Here is a 20,296-nt window from a genome sequence, read left to right on the forward strand (position 1 = left end):
TGCAAAAAGTCAAACTTCAGAGGCATGTTATCATTTATCCTAACCTTTATTGGAATGTACATCCAAGTTTAGTTGCAGGAATCTGAGGGAACGGATGTAAGAACAAAACTGGACAAAAACATCTGAAACAACCACAACCAAATTCACTCTATCCGGATGGAGCTATTTAACTGGATAGTTTTTATTAAAGGCTGAAATGAAATAGAGTAACGAGGCTGTTTTTAAAATGTAAGGAGTAAAAAGTACAGATAATTGTGTGAAAATGTAAGGAGTAAAAGTAAAAAGTCGTCTGAAAAATAATTACTCCAGTGAAGTATAGATAACGAAAATTTCTACTTAAGTAAGGTAACAAAGTATTTGTACTTCGTTACTTGACACCTCTGGATCTGATATCATTGTTGGACTGATTCCAACCACAAAGGTTAGTGAGATATAAGCTGAAATCAAATACTGGAGGCATAATTCCTTTAATATACAATAACTGCAGAGGTTTGGATCTGAATCTCACCAGAAAGACTGAAAGAGGTACTTTTTTCCTGAAATCCCGATCCATGGTTTACGACTATTACTATTACTATACTTTACGAGTATTAGGGCCAAACTAAGACAAAAAATAAAAAATAAAGTCATAATAATATGAGAATAAAGTCATAATATTTTGAGAATAAAGTCGTAATATTACGAGAATAAAGTCGTAATATTAAATATATTATAAATATATAAATAGAACTTCACAAGATGCTCAATATTCCTCATTTTAACACAGGGAGAAGAAGCTGTTCCTGTTAGACTTCTCATAAATTATATTCTCATAATATTACGATTTTATTCTCATAAATTAGGACTTTATTCTCATAAATTACAACTTTATTCTGGTAATATTACGACTTTATTCTCGTAATATTACGACTTTATTCTATTACGACTTTATTCTCGCAAAATTATTACTTTATTCTCGTAATGTTATGACTTTATTCTCATAACATTATGACTGTATTCTCGTAATTTCCCCTTTTTTAGTCTTAGTTTGGCCCTAATACTCAGTCGTAATGGTTAGAGTCATCCCGATGGTAACGTAGTACTGTAACTGCAGCCTGTGTGAGGAACTGGCACATCAGGACCTGTGACCCCTAAATAGTGAAATATGTGTTGAGGTGGAAGGAAGAAAATGTCCCATGTAAAGCTTTAAAAGGAGGTTTAAAAAAAAAAAGAAAGAACAAGCTGGGCATTTAAGCACTTTAGGAAACACAGCTTTATGCAACGGTAAGTGAAACGACAATATTGCGAGGATGGCCCCTAGAAAGCACATTAGATATGTCACCCTGTCCTTTCTTCTCATGTTTGCCATGCAAGCTGCTCAATATAATTCAATATAATCATTTCAAAGACTGGTCATTTTAGCCTAAACAGCTTAAGTGGAATCACCTGGACCTCTTTTCTTGGTTCTTGAAGTGCTTCATCCTTTTATCTGAAAGGCATTTTTGGTATATCTGACTGGAAGGAGTGTACTTTGTTGACCTGGTAAGCAGATGAGATGTCTCAGTCACAGGCATCAATAGTTGTGTGAATACTTTACATAAGGCTGGAACAGAAAACCTCCTTAACCCAGCCACTTTAGTCCGGCCTTGTTTTTTCTCCTCCTGAGACCCTGCGTTCTCATATGAGGACATTACATTTCTGCTGTTCTGCGCCATGATGCTTCATTTGTACGAACATTGACCCATTGTCCTCATCCGGGACCCCCGCCTGCACCATCTAGTGGTCTCATAATAAAGTCTTCTATGGCAGCTCCCGACAGAAATATGGACAAGGTAAAAATCCTAACCTAATTTTATGATTGAAACTAGTATATTTATGCACAATAACGTCTGCAGCTTCACATGGCATGCTTTTTTGATATATTTGAGTAATATTAGCTACTAAGTACTCGTTTGAGGACATCAGGTCTATCTTCACTGCAAACACGTACATTCTTTCCAAGAACATTTGTCTTTATTTCTTGCCCAAATGTCCAATTTCTAGTCAAAATAAGTCTCATTACACTTAAAATACTTGTTTTTAGATTTCCATTTGTTTAAAGCACATTTTCACTAGAAGTAAGTGGAATAATCTGCCAGTGGAGCAAGTTTTTATTTCCTTGTAATAGGAAAGAAAACAATTGAAAATTAAAGCTGCAAGCAGCGATGAACGGGCCCTCGCACTCACGGCCACCGCCCCCCATAAGCATATCAGAAATGACACCACCCACGACTCTCTATGTCAAACCATTCAAAAGATATAGCAGAAAAAAGGGACAACCAATCAGAAGAAGGGGCGGGGCAAATTCAGGCTAAAGAAGCTCAAGGACTCAATACAGAATCTGATGATACCACCCACGACTCTCTATGTCAAACCATTCAAAAGTTATAGCAGAAAATCGGGACAACCAATCCGAAGAAGGGGCGGGGCTAATTTGCACCAATTATGGTTAAGGACTCAATACCGAGTCCCATGACACCACCCACGACTCTTTATGTCAAACCATTCAAAAGTTATGGCAGAGAAAAGTATTCTAGGGGGCGCTGTTGAGCCGTTAGGCCACGCCCATTAATGCAAACCATGAAATATCAAATTTATCCCCAAGCCTGGCTTGCATGCAAAATTTGTTGACTTTTGGAGAACTATCAAATATGGACCAATCAGATGAAGGGGGGCACGCTTTTTGGCGTCTAGCGTCGCCACGGTAACACTTTTGAAAGAGAAAAGTAATGCGCGTAGTCGCAAGATGAAGACGCACATTTTGATGTATAACACACCTGGGTGCACGTTACGGTTCGGGCCGTATTAATTGCCGAAAGAATGGCATAAATTGCATCAAAATTACACAATTAATTCAAAATGGCCGACTTCCTGTTCGGTTTCGGCCATGGCGCCAAGAGACTTTTCTTTAAGTTGCGACATGATACAGGTGTGTACCGATTTTCGTGCATGTACGTCAAACCGTATTGTGGGGCTTGAGGCACAAAGTTTTCCGGGGGGCGCTGTTGAGCCGTTAGGCCACGCCCATTAATACAAACCATGAAATATCAAATTTATCGCCAGGCCTGGCTTGCATGCAAAATTTGGTGACTTTTGGGGAACTATCAAATATGGACCAATCAGATGAAGGGGGGGTGGGCTTTTTGGCGTCTAGTGTCGCCACGGTAACACTTTTGAAAGAGAAAAGTAATGCGTGTAGTCGCAGGATGGAGACGCACATTTTGATGTATAACACACCTGGGTGCACGTTACGGTTCGGGCCGTATTAATTCTCGAAGGAATGGCTCATATTGCTCCAAAATTACGCGATTAATTCAGAATGTTCAAAATGGCCGACTTCCTGTTCGGTTTCGGCCATGGCGCCAAGAGACTTTTCTTTAAGTAGCGACATGATAAAGAAGTGTACCGATTTTCGTTCATGTACGTCAAACCGTATTATGGGGCTTGAGGCGCAAAGTTTTTTCTGTCTGAACCAACCAGATGAAGGGTGGGCGCGCTTTTTGGCGTCTAGCGTCGCCACGGTAACACTTTTGAAAGAGAAAAGTAATGCGTGTTGTCGCAGGATGGAGACGCACGTTTTGATGTATAACACACCTGGGTGCACGTTACGGTTCGGGCCGTATTAACTGCCGAAGGAATGGCATAAATTGCGCCAAAGTGACACGATTAATTCAAAATGGCTGACTTCCTGTTTGGTTTCGGCCATGTCGCCAAGAGACTTTTCTTTAAGTTGTGTACTGATACAGGTGTGTAGCGATTTCCGTGCATGTACGTCAAACCGTATCGTGGGGCTTGAGGCACAAAGTTTTCAAGGGGGCGCTGTTGAGCCATTTTGCCACGGCCATTAATGTAAACCATTAAATATCAAATTTTTCGCCAGGCCTGACTTGCATGCAAAATTTGGTGACTTTTTGGGCACGTTTAGGGGGGCAAAAAGGCCCTCCTTTCGTCAGAAGAAAGAAAGAAAAAAGAAAAAAGAAAGAAAAATTCCTACAGATACAATAGGGCCTTCGCACTGAAGGTGCTCGGGCCCTAATGATATATAAATATAAATGATATAGAGATATAACCTAATACCCATGTTTTTACTCTGTAGCACTTTATTTCATTCAAAATGCTGAGTATATTTCAAATAAAATGTATCATATTTAGGGCCCGAGCACTTGCAGTGCGAAGGCCCTATTGTATTTGCAGGAATTATTATGGGCATGCCAAGTAGTGGCATGACCATATTGCAATCGTCCAGAATGGCCCAAAAGGCAATGTTGCTAGCATTTCGCTAACATGCTAAAGTTGCAAGGGTCCCACTGCGCACCAGCGGGTGTAAAGCATGACCCCGCACTGATGTGGGAAAAAAAAATCTCCAAAAAATGAAACACGGCCGAGAAAACCTGAAAAATGAAGGCGATATATTAGTATACAGAAAGGTTTCCCTTTTTTTATTATTATGGGCATGCCAAGTAGTGGCATGACCATATTGCAATCGTCCAGAATGGCCCAAAGGGCAATGTTGCTAGCATTTTGCTAACAAGCTAAAGTCGCAAAAGTCCCACTGCGCACCAGCGGGTGTACAGCCTGACCCCACTCGGATGTGGAAAAAAAAAATCCCCAAAAACTAAAACACGGCCGGAAAAACAAGGAAAAACATGAAAATGAAGGCGATATATTAGTATCTAGAAAAGGTTTCCCTTTTCTTATTATTCCGCACTTTTTTTCGTCCGTTAATGCGGCCCGAACCGGAACGTGCACCCATGCATGGCATACATCGTTGGATGCGTCTCCATCATGCCTCGATGGGCATTACTTTTCTCCGTAATAGGGGTTACCGTGGCAACGCTAGTTGCCAAAAAGCAAAAAAAAAGGCGAAAATTCAGACGCTTATTGCTCGGCCGAACTTTATCATAGAGACATCGTTCAAACTTTCAAACACTCAGCCCGATTGTCCCTAACCGAACGTACAACCTTATTATGCCAAGTATTACAGTTTTTGCGATATTGACCTTTCCTTTTTTTTTTTTTTTTCCGTTTGACTTTGGACGCTTGTTGCTAGGCAACAGGTTATCGTAGAGACATCGTACAAATGTTTCCCGACTCGGCACGCTGTGGACTTCAACATACTCAAATTTCATGAAGCTGGGATTTAAGGAAATTTTATGTCAAAATCCCCCATTCATTCGGATGGAGTTTTTTACCATGGTGAAAAAAAAACCTATCCGTTAACATAGCCTGAACCGGAACATGCACCCATACATGGCATACATCGTTGGATGCGTCTCCATCGTTCCTCGATGGGCATTACTTTTCTCAGTAAAAAGTATTACCGTGGCAACGCTAGACGCCAAAAAGCAAAAAAAAAAGGCGAAAATTCGGATGCTTATTGCTCGGCCGAACTTTATCGTAGAGACATTGTTGAAACTTTCAAACACTCGGCCCGATTGGCACTAACGGACCCTACAACCTCATTATGCTAATTACTACAGTTTTCGCGATATTGACCTTTAATTTTTTTTTTTTTCCATTTGACTTTGGACGCTTGTTGCTAGGCAACAGGTTATCGTAGAGACATCGTACATATGTTTCCCGACTCGGCACGCTGTGGACTTCAACATACTCAAATTTCATGAAGCTGGGATTTAAGGAAATTTTATGTCAAAATCCAGGCCAAATGGCCCCATTCATTCGGATGGGGTTTTGTACCACGGTGAAAAAAAAAACCTATCCGTTAACATAGCCTGAACCGGAACATGCACCCATGCATGGCATACATCGTTAGATGCGTCTCCATCGTGCCTCGATGGGCATTACTATTCTCAGTCAAAAGCGTTACCGTGGCAACGCTAGATGCCAAAAAGCACGCCCCATTAATAACTATTCGGAGCACAGGAATGAATGAAATACAAGCGTAAAAACCCCTCAAACTGATATAGAACCACCCCGAACACAACCACTACAGCCCCAAACCAAAGCAGCAAGAGGGGACGAATGGGCGGTAGGGCATGCCCATATCAAAATTTCCAGAAATTTTCTAGTTATGGGCATGCCAAGTAGTGGCATGACCATATTGCAATCGTCCAGAATGGCCCAAAGGGCAATGCTGCTAGCATGCTAAAGTCGCAAAAGTCCCACTGCGCACCAGCGGGTGTACAGCATGACCCCGCACTGATGTGGAAAAAAAAAATCCCCAAAAAGTAAAACACGGCCGAAAAAATGAGGAAAAACATGAAAATGAAGGCGTAAATTAGTACCCAGAAAAGGTTTCCCTTTTCTTATTTTTATTATTATTATTATTATTATTCTTATTCCGCATTTTTTTTCGTCCGTTAATACGGCCCGAACCGCAACGTGCACCCATGCATGGCATACATCGTTGGATGCGTCTCCATCGTGATTCGATGGGCATTACTTTTCTCCGTAATAGGGGTTACCGTGGCAACGCTAGTTGCCAAAAAGCAAAAAAAAAGGCGAAAATTCCCACGCTTATTGCTCGGCCGAACTTTATTGTAGAGACATCGTTCAAACTTTCAAACACTCGGCCCGATAGTCACTAAAGGACCATAAAACTTCATCATGCTACTTATTACGGTTTTTGCGATATTTAACTTTCAATTTAAAAAAAAAATCTATTTTATTTTGGACGCTTGTTGCTAGGCAACGGTTTATCGTACAGACATCATTACAACATTGACCAACCCGGGACGCTTTGTACTGCAACATATTTTAGTCTCGTCATGCTAGCTATTACGGTTTTTGAGATATTTCACTCTTCTCATTTTGATGCTAACGGAACTTCGGATGCTTGTTGCGCGGCAACGCAGTATCGTAGAGACTTGGTTCCAACGTTAAAAGACTCAGCTTGATGTGGACTACAACATACTGAGGTCTCATTACGCTGTCGTTTACAGCTTTTGAGATATTGAAGCTAAATTGTCCCATTCTATCCTATGGGGCTTCTTACCATGGCAACAAAAACCTATGCATTTGGATGGGGGACCATGTGAATAAACAATCTGTTAATGCTGCTCGGACCGCAATGTGCACCCATGCATGGCATATATCGTTGGATGCGTCTCCATCATGCCTCAATGGGCATTACTTTTCTCAGTCAAAAGTGTTACCGTGGCAACGCTAGATGCCAAAAAGCCAAAAAAAAGGCGAAAATTCAGACGCTTATTGCTCGGCCGGACTTTATCGTAGAGACATAGTTCAAACTTTCAAACACTCGGCCTGATTGGCACTAACGGAGCCTAGAACCTCATTGTGCCATTTTTTTAAGTTTTTGTGATATTGACCTTTCATTTTTTTTTAAATTTCCGTTTGACTTTGGACGCTTGTTGCTAGGCAACAGATTATCGTAGAGACATCATACAAATGTTCCCTGACTCGGCACGCTGTGACCTTCAACGTATTAAAATTTCATGAAGCTGTGATTTAAGGAAAAATTAATGTAAAATCCATGCCAAATGGCCCCATTCATTCGGATGGGTTTTTTTAAACCATGGTGGAAAAAAAACCTATCCGTTAACGTAGCCTGAACCGGAACGTGCACCCATGCATGGCATACATCGTTGGATGCGTCTCCATCGTGCCTCGATGGGCATTGCTTTTCTCAGTCAAAAGCGTTACCGTGGGGACGCTAGACGGCAAAAAGCGCGCCCCATTAATAGCTATTGGGAGCACAGGAATGAATGAAATACAACCGTAAACACCTCAAACTGACATAGAACCGCCCCGAACACAACCACTGCAGCCCCAAACCAGAGCAGCGAGAGGGCTCGAATGGGCAGTAGGGCATGCCCATATCAAAATTTCCAGAAATTTTCTAGTTATTATTATTATTATTCCGCACTCTTTTTTCGTCCGTTAATACGGCCCGAACCGCAACGTGCAGCCATGCATGGCATACATCTTTGGATGCGTCTCCATCGTGATTCGATGGGTATTACTTTTCTCAGTAATAGGGGTTACCGTGGCAACGCTAGATGCCAAAAAGCAAAAAAAAAGGCGAAAATTCCCGCGCTTATTGCTCGGCCGAACTTTATCGTAGAGACATCGTTCAAAGCTTGAAACATTCGGCCCGATAGTCTTTAAAGGACCATACAACTTCATCATGCTAGTTATTACGGTTTTTGCGATATTTAACTTTCAATTTAAAAAAAAAATCACTTTTATTTTGGACGCTTGTTGCTAGGCAACGGTTTATCGTACAGACATCATTACAACATTGACCAACCCGGGACGCTTTGTACTGCAACATATTTTAGTCTCGTCATGCTTGCTATTACGGTTTTTGAGATATTCCACATTGTTCATTTTGATGCTAACAGAACTTCGGATGCTTGTTGCGCGGCAACGTGGTATCGCAGAGACTTGGTTCCAACGTTAAAAGACTCAGCTTCATGTGGACTACAACATACTGAGGTCTCATTACGCTGTCGTTTACAGCTTTTGAGATATTAAAGCCAAATTGTCCCATTCTATCCTATGGGGCTTGTTACCATGGCAACAAAAACCAATGCATTTGTATGGGGGACCATGTGAATAAACAATCTGTTAATGCTGCCCGAACCGGAATGTGCACCCATGCATGGCATATATCGTTGGATGCGTCTCCATCGTGCCTCGATGGGCATTACTTTTCTCAGTCAAAAGTGTTACCGTGGCAACGCTAGATGCCAAAAAGCAAAAAAAAAGGCAAAAATTCAGACGCTTATTGCTTGGTCGAACTTTATCGTAGAGACATCGTTCAAACTTTCAAACACTCGGCCCGATTGTCCCTAACGCTACGTACAACCTCATTATGCTAATTATTACAGTTTTTGCGATATTGGCCTTTCATTTTTTTTTTTATTTCTGTTTGAATTTGGACGCTTGTTGCTAGGCAACAGGTTATCGTAGAGACATCGTACAAATGTCCCCTGACTCGGCACGCTGTGGACTTCAACATACTCAAATTTCATGAAGCTGGCATTTAAGGAAATTTTATGTCAAAATCCAGGCCAAATGGCCCCATTCATTCAAATGGGGTTTTGTACCATGGTGAAAAAAAAACCTATCCGTTAACGTAGCCTGAACCGGAACATGCTCCCATGCATGGCATACATCGTTGGATGCGTCTCCATTGTGCCTCGATGGGCATTGCTTTTCTCAGTCAAAAGCGTTACCGTGGGGACGCTAGACGGCAAAAAGCGCGCCCCATTAATAGCTATTGGGAGCACAGGAATGAATGAAATACAACCGTAAACACCTCAAACTGACATAAAACCGCCCCCAACACAAACACTGCAGCCCCAAACCAGAGCAGCGAGAGGGCTCGAATGGGCGGTAGGGCATGCCCATATCAAAATTTCCAGAAATTTTCTAGTTCTTTTTCTTCTTCTTCTTCTTCTTCTTATTGTTCTGACAAAAGGAAGGCCTTTTTGCCCCCCTAAACGTGCCCAAAAAGTCATCAAATTTTGCATGCAAGCCAGGCCTGGCGAAAAATTTGATATTTTTTGGTTTGCATTCATGGGTGTGGCAAAATGGCTCAACAGCGCCCCCTTGAAAACTTTGTGCCTCAAGCCCCACGATACGGTTTGACGTACATGCACGAAAATCGGTACACACCTGTATCATGACAAAACTTAAAGAAAAGTCTCTTGGGGTCATGCCTGAAACCGAACAGGAAGTCGGCCATTTTGAATTAATTGTGTAATTTTGGCGCAATTTATGCCATTCCTTCGGCATTTAATACGGCCCGAACCGTAACGTGCCCCCAGGTGTGTTATACATCAAAATGTGCGTCTCCATCCTCCGACACCACGCATTACTTTTCTCTTTCAAAAGCGTTACCTTGGCGACGCTAGACGCCAAAAAGCGAGCCCACCCTTCATCTGATTGGTTCAGAGAGAAAAAACTTTGCGCCTCAAGCCCCATAATACGGTTTGACGTACATGAACGAAAATCGGTACACATCTGTATCATGTCGCTACTTAAAGAAAAGTCTCTTGGCGCCATGGCCGAAACCGAACAGGAAGTCGGCCATTTTGAACATTCTGAATTAATCGCGTAATTTTGGAGCAATATATGCCATTCCTTCGAGAATTAATACGGCCCGAACCGTATCGTGAACCCAGATGTGTTATACATCAAAATGTGCGTCTCCATCCTGCGACTATGCGCATTACTTTTCTCTTTCAAAAGTGTTACCGTGGCGACGCTAGACGCCCTAAGGCGCGCCCCCCTTCATCTGATTGGTCCATATGTGATAGTTCCCCAAAAGGCACCAAATTTGGCATGCAAGTCAGGCCTGGCGATAAATTTGATATTTAATGGTTTACATTAATGGGCGTGGCAAAATGGCTCAACAGCGCCCCCCGGAAAACTTTGTGCCTCAAGCCCCACAATACGGTTTGACGTACATGCACGAAAATCGCTACACACCTGTATCATGGGACAACTTAAAGAAAAGTCTCTTGGAGCCATGGCCGAAACCGAACAGGAAGTCGGCCATTTTGAATTAATTGTGTAATTTTGGCGCAATTTATGCCATTCCTTTGGCAATTAATACGGCCCGAACCGTAATGTGCACCCAGGTGTGTTATACATCAAAATGTGCGTCTCCATCCTGCGACAACACGCATTACTTTTCTCTTTACAAAAGTGTTACCGTGGCGACGCTAAACGCCAAAAGGTGCGCCCCCCCTTCATCTGATTGGTCCATATTTGATAGTCACCAAATTTTGCATGCAAGCCAGGGCTGGCGATACATTTGATATTTCATGGTTTGCATTAATGGGCGTGGCCTAACGGCTCAACAGCGCCCCCTAGAATACTATTCTCTGCCATAACTTTTGAATGGTTTGACATAAAGAGTTGTGGGTGGTGTCATGGGACTCGGTATTGAGTCCTTGACCATAATTGGTGAAAATTAGCTCCGCCCCTTCTTCTGATTGGTTGTCCATATTTCCTGCCATAAATTTTGAATGTTTTGACATAGAGAGTCGTGGGTGATGTCACCTGAATCGGTATTGAGTCCTTGAGCTTCATTGGCCTGAATTAGCCACGCCCTTTCTTCTGATTGGTTCTCCCTATTTTCTGTCATAACTTTTGAATGGTTTGACATAGAGAGTCGTGGGTTGTGTCATTGGACGCTGTATTGAGTCCTTGACCTTCTTTGGCCTGAATTAGCCCCGCCCCTTCTTCTGATTGGTTGTCCCGATTGTATACTATAACTTTTTAATCTTTTAACATAGAGAGTCGTGGGTGGTGTCATCAGATTCTGTATGGAGTCCTTGACCTTCATTGGCCTGAATTAGCCCCGCCCCTTCTTCTGATTGGTTGTCCCTTTTTTCTGCTATAACTTTTGAATGGTTTGACATAGGAAGTCGTGGGTGGTGTCATTTCTTATATGCTTATGGGGGTCGGTGGCCGTGAGTGCGAGGGCCCGTTCATCGCTGCTTGCAGCTTTAATTTTATTATTAGAACCTGACCAGGATGTGCAAGGATGCAGGGCAGGACCAAGAAAGGGAAATAGAGAGAAAATAAACCCATTGTCCTCATGTGAGGCCATTGGATTTGACATAGTTCAACAGCACATAGAAAGCAAAAATTTAATTTCAACAAAAATTAGGTCCTACTGATCCCAAATAGTAAGGAGACATAAAAAAAGCACATCAAACAAAAGCCCGGGTCTCAGGAGGTTAAAAAGAGTTAAATCCTCGCCTGGTTCTGTGGGAGGTCTCACTAAATACTGACCTTTTGTGTGTACAATCATCATGTCCTGAACATATTGTGACTTCATCACTTTGACGTTAACCAATATTGATTTTACAATGGCAGGTGCTGATTATTAAAAATATCACTAATAAGTTGCTAGAATGGTTAATTAGTCCACCTCCAATATCATCTCTCTGTTTTCTTATTATAGAGAATAGAACAGCGATTCCTACATACAATGAAACTGAAGCATCTCTCTACAGTGCAACACGTAATTAAGTGATCTACAGTATTTACATCGGGATTTACAAGGAGAAGAGGAGAAAAGAATAAATAATAAATACTAGTGCACATAAGAGTGATGAGGGTTTGTAGGTGAGACAGAATTGCAGGGATGTATTGTTATTGCATCTGCATTTTTCTATGTTTAATGACGTTGGTGTTACTGATATTGATAGTGTTTACTATATCTTATTAAAGAGGTTAAATATTAACTACGCGTGAGCATAGCAACTTTATTTAAAAAAAAAAAAAAAAAAAAAAAAACAGCACAAAACAAAGACATTTGCACCATCCAAAAGGCTCCATGGCATTTTGAACCAGTTGCAGTTATTGGACCGACATCATAAGATAAGATAACATAAGATAAGATAACATAAGATAAGATAAGATAAGATAAGATAAGACAAGATAAGATAGTCCTTTATTGATCCACAGAGGGAAAATGTGGGTGTTACAGCAGCTCAAAGTCGGACAACATGTATAGGGCAACATGAACTAAAAATGCATCAGCATTTATCATGGCTGTTGGTTGTAGACAGATTAAAATTAAGTCTCTTTACTTTCATGAGGAATTTGATTAATAATAAAAAAACACAATATTTTGCAGATCAGATAGTGCTCACTAGAAACGTCAATAAATATCCAACCAGACAATCATGTTATGATCATTTCCTGGCACCTAAGCCAAGAACAAACTTTTTAAAACATACTGTTATATACAGAGCTATCACAGGATGGAACAAATTACCTTATAACATTAAAAATATTACATCAAAATACAGTTTTAAAAAAGGTAGCAAAAGACTTTTTACATAAAAGTATAATGAAATATTGTACATTTCTGTTTATATTGTACATTTCTGTTTATACATCTTATCTGTCATCTGTCATCCTACGTCACTTTTTGTAAAGACTCATATCCGGCACTTTATAACCTCATATTGTACATTTCTGTTTATTTCTGTTTATATATTTTATTTTATCCTATCTCTTATTTTATCTCTATATATTTGTTTGTTTTTATATTTTTATTTTTATTGTATTGCACCAATCACCACAACAAATTCCTTGTGTGTGTTAACAAACTTGGCAATAAACCCCCTTTCTGATTCTGATTCTGATTCTGATAAAATTCAATGAGTAACAAAAAATATATCACATGCTATAATTTATTACAGGAATGTATTTGTTGGTTATAGTTCATGGTATTGTAATGACTGTATGATTCCTTTTTTTTTTACCACTAATGTATTTTAGACAGAAAGTTTGCTGTTAGTGTATATTATGACTCGGTGTTACAGTGATCCGTAACAGCGATAAATGTGTGTATGTATGGACTATGTTCTTTTAAAATTGCATTGGGGACCCCAGGAAGATTAGCTGATGTTGCGACATCAGCTAATGGGGATCCTATAAATAAACAAATAAACAAATAAACTCAGACTAAATAAACGATAAAGATAATTTATAAGTATGAAAAAAAATAAAAAAGGAATCCAAAACAGCCCTTAGGGGAAACCATTGTGTTGCCTCACTTCTCATGTGCTTACTTACATTTCAGGCAGCGGAGACTGTCGGGAAATGGTTGTAACCCGATGGCTCCTTAAAAGACAGTACCAGTTTCAGTCCTGACCACATCTGAGCTCTGCCGGACCTCCTCTCAGTCTCCGCCGCCTATTTCCAACTCAGATTATACAGACAGAGGCGTGGATGTGCTGTGGCTTCTCCAGTGTCAACTACTGTTGGCAACGTCTACACAGGGAACATGGAAGAGAGAGCAGTAAACTCCTGCACTGCAACAACACAAGCAAGTTGCTCAGACGTGTGAATGATTTACTGAGCACATCAACTCTGTAGACAGCAGCACGAATTTCACCACAGAAGATGCAAAATGCATGCCGCCCTTTTTTTGGACTGTGTAATGTGCATAAAGTAGGACAGAAGTCTCAACTCTGAGCTGCCAACACAGACCAATGTCAGTTTTTGTATTCAACCACCCGTTGGCGCAAAAACTGTCGTCAGAACGGAGAAAATTCCCTCCTGTAGAACAGAGGGCCAAACAACAACAACACAAAACCAGAGGCATACCATGAAAGCAACTAAAAAACTTTTAAATATCCAACATAGGCTTTAGTGAAAACAACTCAGTGGATCCAACCTTGACACTCCTCTCCAGGTGGTTTCACGATTGCTCACACCTCGATTCACATGGCCGAAACATTTCACACAATGACCAGAAAAACAACATACAGTTAACGAAAGACCCTCAGAACCAGCAGGAGGGAAGAATGGGTCAGTGGGATTTAAATGCTACTTGAATACCCCTAAAACAGCTTGTGAACTTGACATTCAGTGCGGTTACATGCCAGCTAAATCGAGCTATTGCAACCATCTAGTTAAGTATTTAACTTTCCGAGTTTCCGAGAAATCTGAGTATACGTGGCCGGGAAGAGCATCGAATTATTGAGTGCGGTACGTTCGACTCCGCAACGCTAGGTTAAAGTTGCTTTCGTCAACGCTAATTATGACTAAATATCGTCGTCAACAAACCTTTATCACCTGAGGAAAACGAGACCAGACGCAACGAAAATGCTGGTCATGTGACGATAACGATAATTAAATATATAATGCAATATTGTATAGGAATAAAAACTAGACAAAAATGTAGATTACAAAATAAAAACTGCTAAAATGTGTCCTTAATCTCCATGTTTTCAGTAGTTTCTCTGGTTTTATGTCCATGTTTTCAGTAGTTTCCTCTGGTTTAATGTCCATGTTTTCAGTAGTTTCCTCTGGTTTAATCTCCATGTTTTCAGTAGTTTCTCTGGTTTAATGTCCATGTTTTCAGTAGTTTCTCTGGTTTAATGTCCATGTTTTCAGTAGTTTCTCTGGTTTAATGTCCATGTTTTCAGTAGTTTCTCTGGTTTAATGTCCATGTTTTCAGTAGTTTCTCTGGTTTAATGTCCATGTTTTCAGTAGTTTCTCTGGTTTAATGTCCATGTTTTCAGTAGTTTCTCTGGTTTAATGTCCATGTTTTCAGTAGTTTCTCTGGTTTAATGTCCATGTTTTCAGTAGTTTCTCTGGTTTAATGTCCATGTTTTCAGTAGTTTCTCTGGTTTAATGTCCATGTTTTCAGTAGTTTCTCTGGTTTAATGTCCATGTTTTCAGTAGTTTCTCTGGTTTAATGTCCATGTTTTCAGTAGTTTCTCTGGTTTAGTTCTGCTGGGTGACTTTAGTCCTCAATCAGTCGCTGCAGCAGGAATCAGATCCAGAAGATGCAGCTGCAGAGTTAGAGGCTGATGCTGTTAACGCAGAGCTCTAGGTTCACGTCAATTAAAAACAAAGTTACATAGAGAAACGCAGGGATCTGCTCTGGGGGGGAGAAGAAGAAGAACCATCTTTGGATACACTTTCCTACATAAGACGTGGAAAAGAAAACCCAATGTGTCGTCGAAAAAGAAAAAGACGGGGAGAAATGCGGAAAAATTATTATGTTGTAAACTCAAATTAGAGTCTTCTGTATCTGGAATGAATGTATTCTTGAGTCTATAAGGTAACAATAATATAATAATAAGATAACCTTGTTTGAATTGTAAAATGGGTTTGGCTAAATACAATCTTTGACTAAAACGAGACTAAAATGGACAATTCTGACTAAAATAAGACTAAAGTGCTCAGACTTTTAATCGACTGAAACTTGACACGACTAAAGGGAGAATGAACGTGACTAAAACTAATAAAAACTAAATTGATAGCTCGACCCAAAGACTAGACTAAAACTAAAATTGAAACAGCCTGACAAAAACAACACTACGCTAGGTGGCGCTACACGCACTTTTGCATTGGTGTTCTTCCGGTTAGTTGGAACAGTTAGTAACAAACACGGCTGATTTGAAGCTGAAGTAGAAGGTGGACAACAACACGCATAGATATGGACACCAACAATTCAACAGCTCTGTTCATTTCGGACACATTTCGTACAACCTGATCTTGTTGGGCCAGTCAGTCAGACATGACGGAATAACTCTTTATTAGGACACATTATCTGGCTCTAATAGCTCGATCTCAAGAGCTCCAATTTGGTTTGACTGCAGCCCAACTAAGGTGTATACATGGCTGTTAAAACTTCAATATCAGTCGGACTAAGGCAGGGGTCGGCAACCCAAAATGTTGAAAGAGCCATATTGGACCAAAATCGCAAAAAACAAATATGTCTGGAGCCGCAAAAAATGAAAGTCTTGTATCAGCCTAAGAATGTAGGCAACACAGGCTGCATGTTTCTATATTAGTTATAACTGGGGGAAGATTTATTTTTTCATTATGCACTTCGAGAAAAAAGTCAAAATGTCGAGAAAAAAGTCAAAATTTCGAGGAAAAAGTCGAAATGTCAAGATTAATGTTGAAGTAAAATCTGGAGAAAAAAGTCGAAATCTTGAGAAAAGAGTCGAAATGTTGAGGAAAAAAATCGAAATGTTGGGAAAAAAGTCGAAATGTGGAGGAAATAGTCAAAATTTCGTGAAAAAAGTCGAAATGTTGAGAAAAAAGTCGAAATATCGAGAAAAAAGTCGAAATGTTGAGAAAAAAGTCGAAATGACGAGATTAAAAAGGAAAAAAAAAGAGGAAAAAAAAGAAGAAAAAAAAAAGGTCAAACATTTTTGAAAAAGCTCCAGGAGCCACTAGGGCGGTGCTAAAGAACCGCATGCGGCTCTAGAGCCGCGGGTTGCCGACCCCTGGACTAAGGCAATAAATCCAGTTTCTGTTAGTGCATGTAAACGTAGGCTACTGACTGTCAAACAGTCACTTACATCTGAAGAAGGAACCAAGAAAAAGAATAAGAGTTGCCTTCTCTTCAAACGTTTAGAAACAGACTAAAATTAAATGAACATACGGTCCCAGCCACAGACGTTTGCGCACACAAAGAACAGCGTGACACCATCGTCCTCAGTCATTCCATAAAGGAGGTCCAGTGTATCCCGCGATAAAGGTGATATGATAAAAACCTGCAAAGGACCTCCTTTATGGAAACAATGTTATCGTCTTTTATCGCCTGCTTCAGCCACTAAGAAACTTAGTTTATGATCTGGCTGAGATTACATCAAGGCTGATTGTGCTCCGAAGAACGATTCACTGGTACGAAAAAATAAACATATACATGGTTGAGAAGAATTCCTGAAGGTCCCACCTCGCTTGTCTCATTAATTTGGCCAAGGCCATCAGTTTTGTTGTGACTTCTGCTTATTGTAGCCTGTGGGGATCTATTTCATTCACTTCAAAGCCAGAAATAAAATCATTTACTATAACATTTCCTTTCAAATTGACATTTGGATGGAAATAAAGTTACTGTGTGCTGTAATTTGAGTTTTAAAACAATTTTCACAACTTGATAGAAGATTTCCACTAAGAATAAACCTCCATTTCCTCCTCCAGAGGCTTAGGAAGACACTCAGAAGGAGAGAATAAGTGACAATGCAGGAGATTAATGAAAATACACTTCATTCTTCAGCCTTTTTTGTGGCATGCCAGTGTTGTGGATTCAATACCACCCTTTCATCCTGGCAAAAGTGTGCGACAGGAGGCCTGCTGGGCGGATGTGAATCATTAAACTCATGTTTTTCTGGTGGACAAATGCTCACTTTAAATTGAATCAAATATTGCTCCATGTCTGCACGCTGCAATGATTAAAGGGGACATATTATGGCATTTAATGTATATTTTAAACAGGCCTTGAATGTCTTAAAAACAATCTAAAGCTTGTTTTTTCTACATAAATCAGAAATTCAGCCTGTGGGCCCTGTCACTAGTTTTACCGCTTCTAACCCCTTTTTCTGTGCTTCATTTTAGGGGAGGGGAGGTTATGATAATGAGGCACTGTGCTGATTGGCTCCCTGAATGACGTGTAGCAGGGGAGGAGAATAAACCTCGCTCCGCCAGAGCAGCCCGAGCCGCCTGCGTCGTACACAAACTGCGTCCCATGCGAGAAGCTTCTGCGACAAAATAAAATCCATTGCTTTATTTTTTTTGTATTGGACTGTCCTAACTGGCCGCGAGTTTAACAGTTTCAGTGTGGACAGAGAGCGGCCGATGTCACGCAGCTCGATAGTCGGACGCTTTTTCAGTTACACGCTGTAAACGGAACTTAAAGCTTGATTTACGGTTCTGCATTAAATCGACGCGTACCCTACGCCGTAGGCATGTTACAAGACAGATGAATCATGTTAACTGTAAATAAATCACAACACTGAATTTTCACAAATGTTATTGTTAAAAAAATAAAATATGAGTTGTATATAAATAACATTGATGCACTATTTCAGCCGGATCTGCCCGGCGGATGCTGCGCGCTGGCCCCGGAGCCACACCGGGCGCCCGGCGCATGGCTCCGGGGCGCATCGCCCGTAACCGGTGATCAAACCGACAGATTTCGCTGAAAATCTCAGAGGGTGAAGCTGATCCAGCCTGGGACGTACCCCAGAAATCCCTGCTCCCAAAGCGGCCGGGAACCTGGAGAATTTAGTCGGACGGACCCAGGGAACCAGGAAGTAGGCTGGAGCAGCGCGCATCACTGCGGCTTTAACCGGGGAATCTGAGCGGTTCCGACCGGCCGGGACCGCAGGAACCGGCCTGGACTGGTAGCAGGGACTCCCGGGGACCGACCAGCGGAATTTCAGCCGGATCTGCCTGGCGGATGCTGCGCGCTGGCCCCGCAACCCCACGGCGGGCGCCCGGCGCACAGATCGGCTCCGAGGCGCATCCTCTGCGCATCGTCGGTTACCGGTGATCAAACCAACAGATTTGGCTGAAAATCTCGGAGGGTGAAGCTGATCCAACCTGGGACGGACCTCCGAGGATCCAGCTCCCCAAACCACCCGGGAAGCTGGATGATTTAACCCTCCGACATCCGACTGGCTCAAGGAAGCACCGCTCCAGCCAGCGGAGAGAGCTGGTTGTGGGCGTGGTTTCAGCAGCGGAGGCCGAACCTCTGCGCCTCGGGTGACGTCACCCTAGGCGCAGATTTTATTCGGCTCAAAAAAAATCACGTGACACTGGGGGATTCTGTCCGGCGGGGGTCAGACACCTTGCAGAAATTCATGGTATTTTGTCTCCCCTGTGCTGGCAGGGTGAGGGGAGACCACTTTATATATGTTAAAACAAGAAAAAACGTGTTTTTCATAATAGGTCCCCTTTAATGCTAATAACCCTGTGACAATATCTTCACATTTATGGTTCTGACTTTCATCTGCTGCCCCATTTTGGGCAAACCATATCAGTAATTTGAGCTTTAAAAGTACTTCATGATCATTTTGATCACTTATTGTAGAATGTTTGAGTGGGTTCCCGTGTCACCACTAGGATTGCATAAGTGGGGAAGGGTTAAAGGGATACCAATTAAACCATGAAATACACCGATGCAGTTATAAAAATATACATAAAGGAGCTTTCTGATGTAAACAAAACAGATTTCAAAAGATTATAAAAGGGTAAGAAGATGTTTTATGAGCTTGGAAGCACATTAAAGATGTCTCTCAGGCCTCGAGGATACATATAATGTATTTTGGTGTGCGTAGCTGAATCTAAACAAATCCTCGTTTGTTTACCAGCCTCCACAGGACACCTTTAATCAAAGCATGCCTGTGCATTATTAGACGGAAGAAATGTCATAAATAGCATCAACTTGCTCTGATGAAGGCGAGTTTCCCACACCTCCGCTTGCATCATCTGGTGTGCATCTGCACAGGAGGCCACGGGCGCTGTCGCTTACATAAGCCTTTGCCTCTGCGCTCGTACGCTCTCTGGATCCCACTCATGTCGGTGGGTGACATCCCTCAAGGGAAAGTCATGCATCCCCGGGGAGGTGAGAGCGTGTCATTGGTGCAAACTGCTGGCTGAGGCTCAGAAAGAAGCAGTGTTTATAATTGTAGCTCTTGTCATGCTGAAATAATCAGAGGCTGTGGTGTCAAGAAAATATGCAGTAAATTGTGTTGCTCTACATGAGCCATGTGTTATTTTACAGATCTTCTTCGAGGCATACGTAAACATGTGTGGGGGGGTTAGTTAAATGAATGCCACCTGAATCAGGATAATGCAATGGAACGGCCTGTTGAATTAGTGAATCACTGACTAAGTTTACATGCAGTCAAAATTCAGGTTATTGCTAATATTCCGGTTACTGAAACATTCGGAATATTCCGTTTACATGATAATTAATCATTCGGGATATCTGGATCAAACCAGCGACGCACGGAGGAGGATGTGATGACGCAATTAGCGTCATTTCCGCTTCTTCTTCCTGTATCCAAATCCA

The sequence above is a fragment of the Cololabis saira genome, chromosome 5 (assembly GCF_033807715.1).
Source record: "Cololabis saira isolate AMF1-May2022 chromosome 5, fColSai1.1, whole genome shotgun sequence".
NCBI lineage: Eukaryota > Metazoa > Chordata > Actinopteri > Beloniformes > Belonidae > Cololabis > Cololabis saira.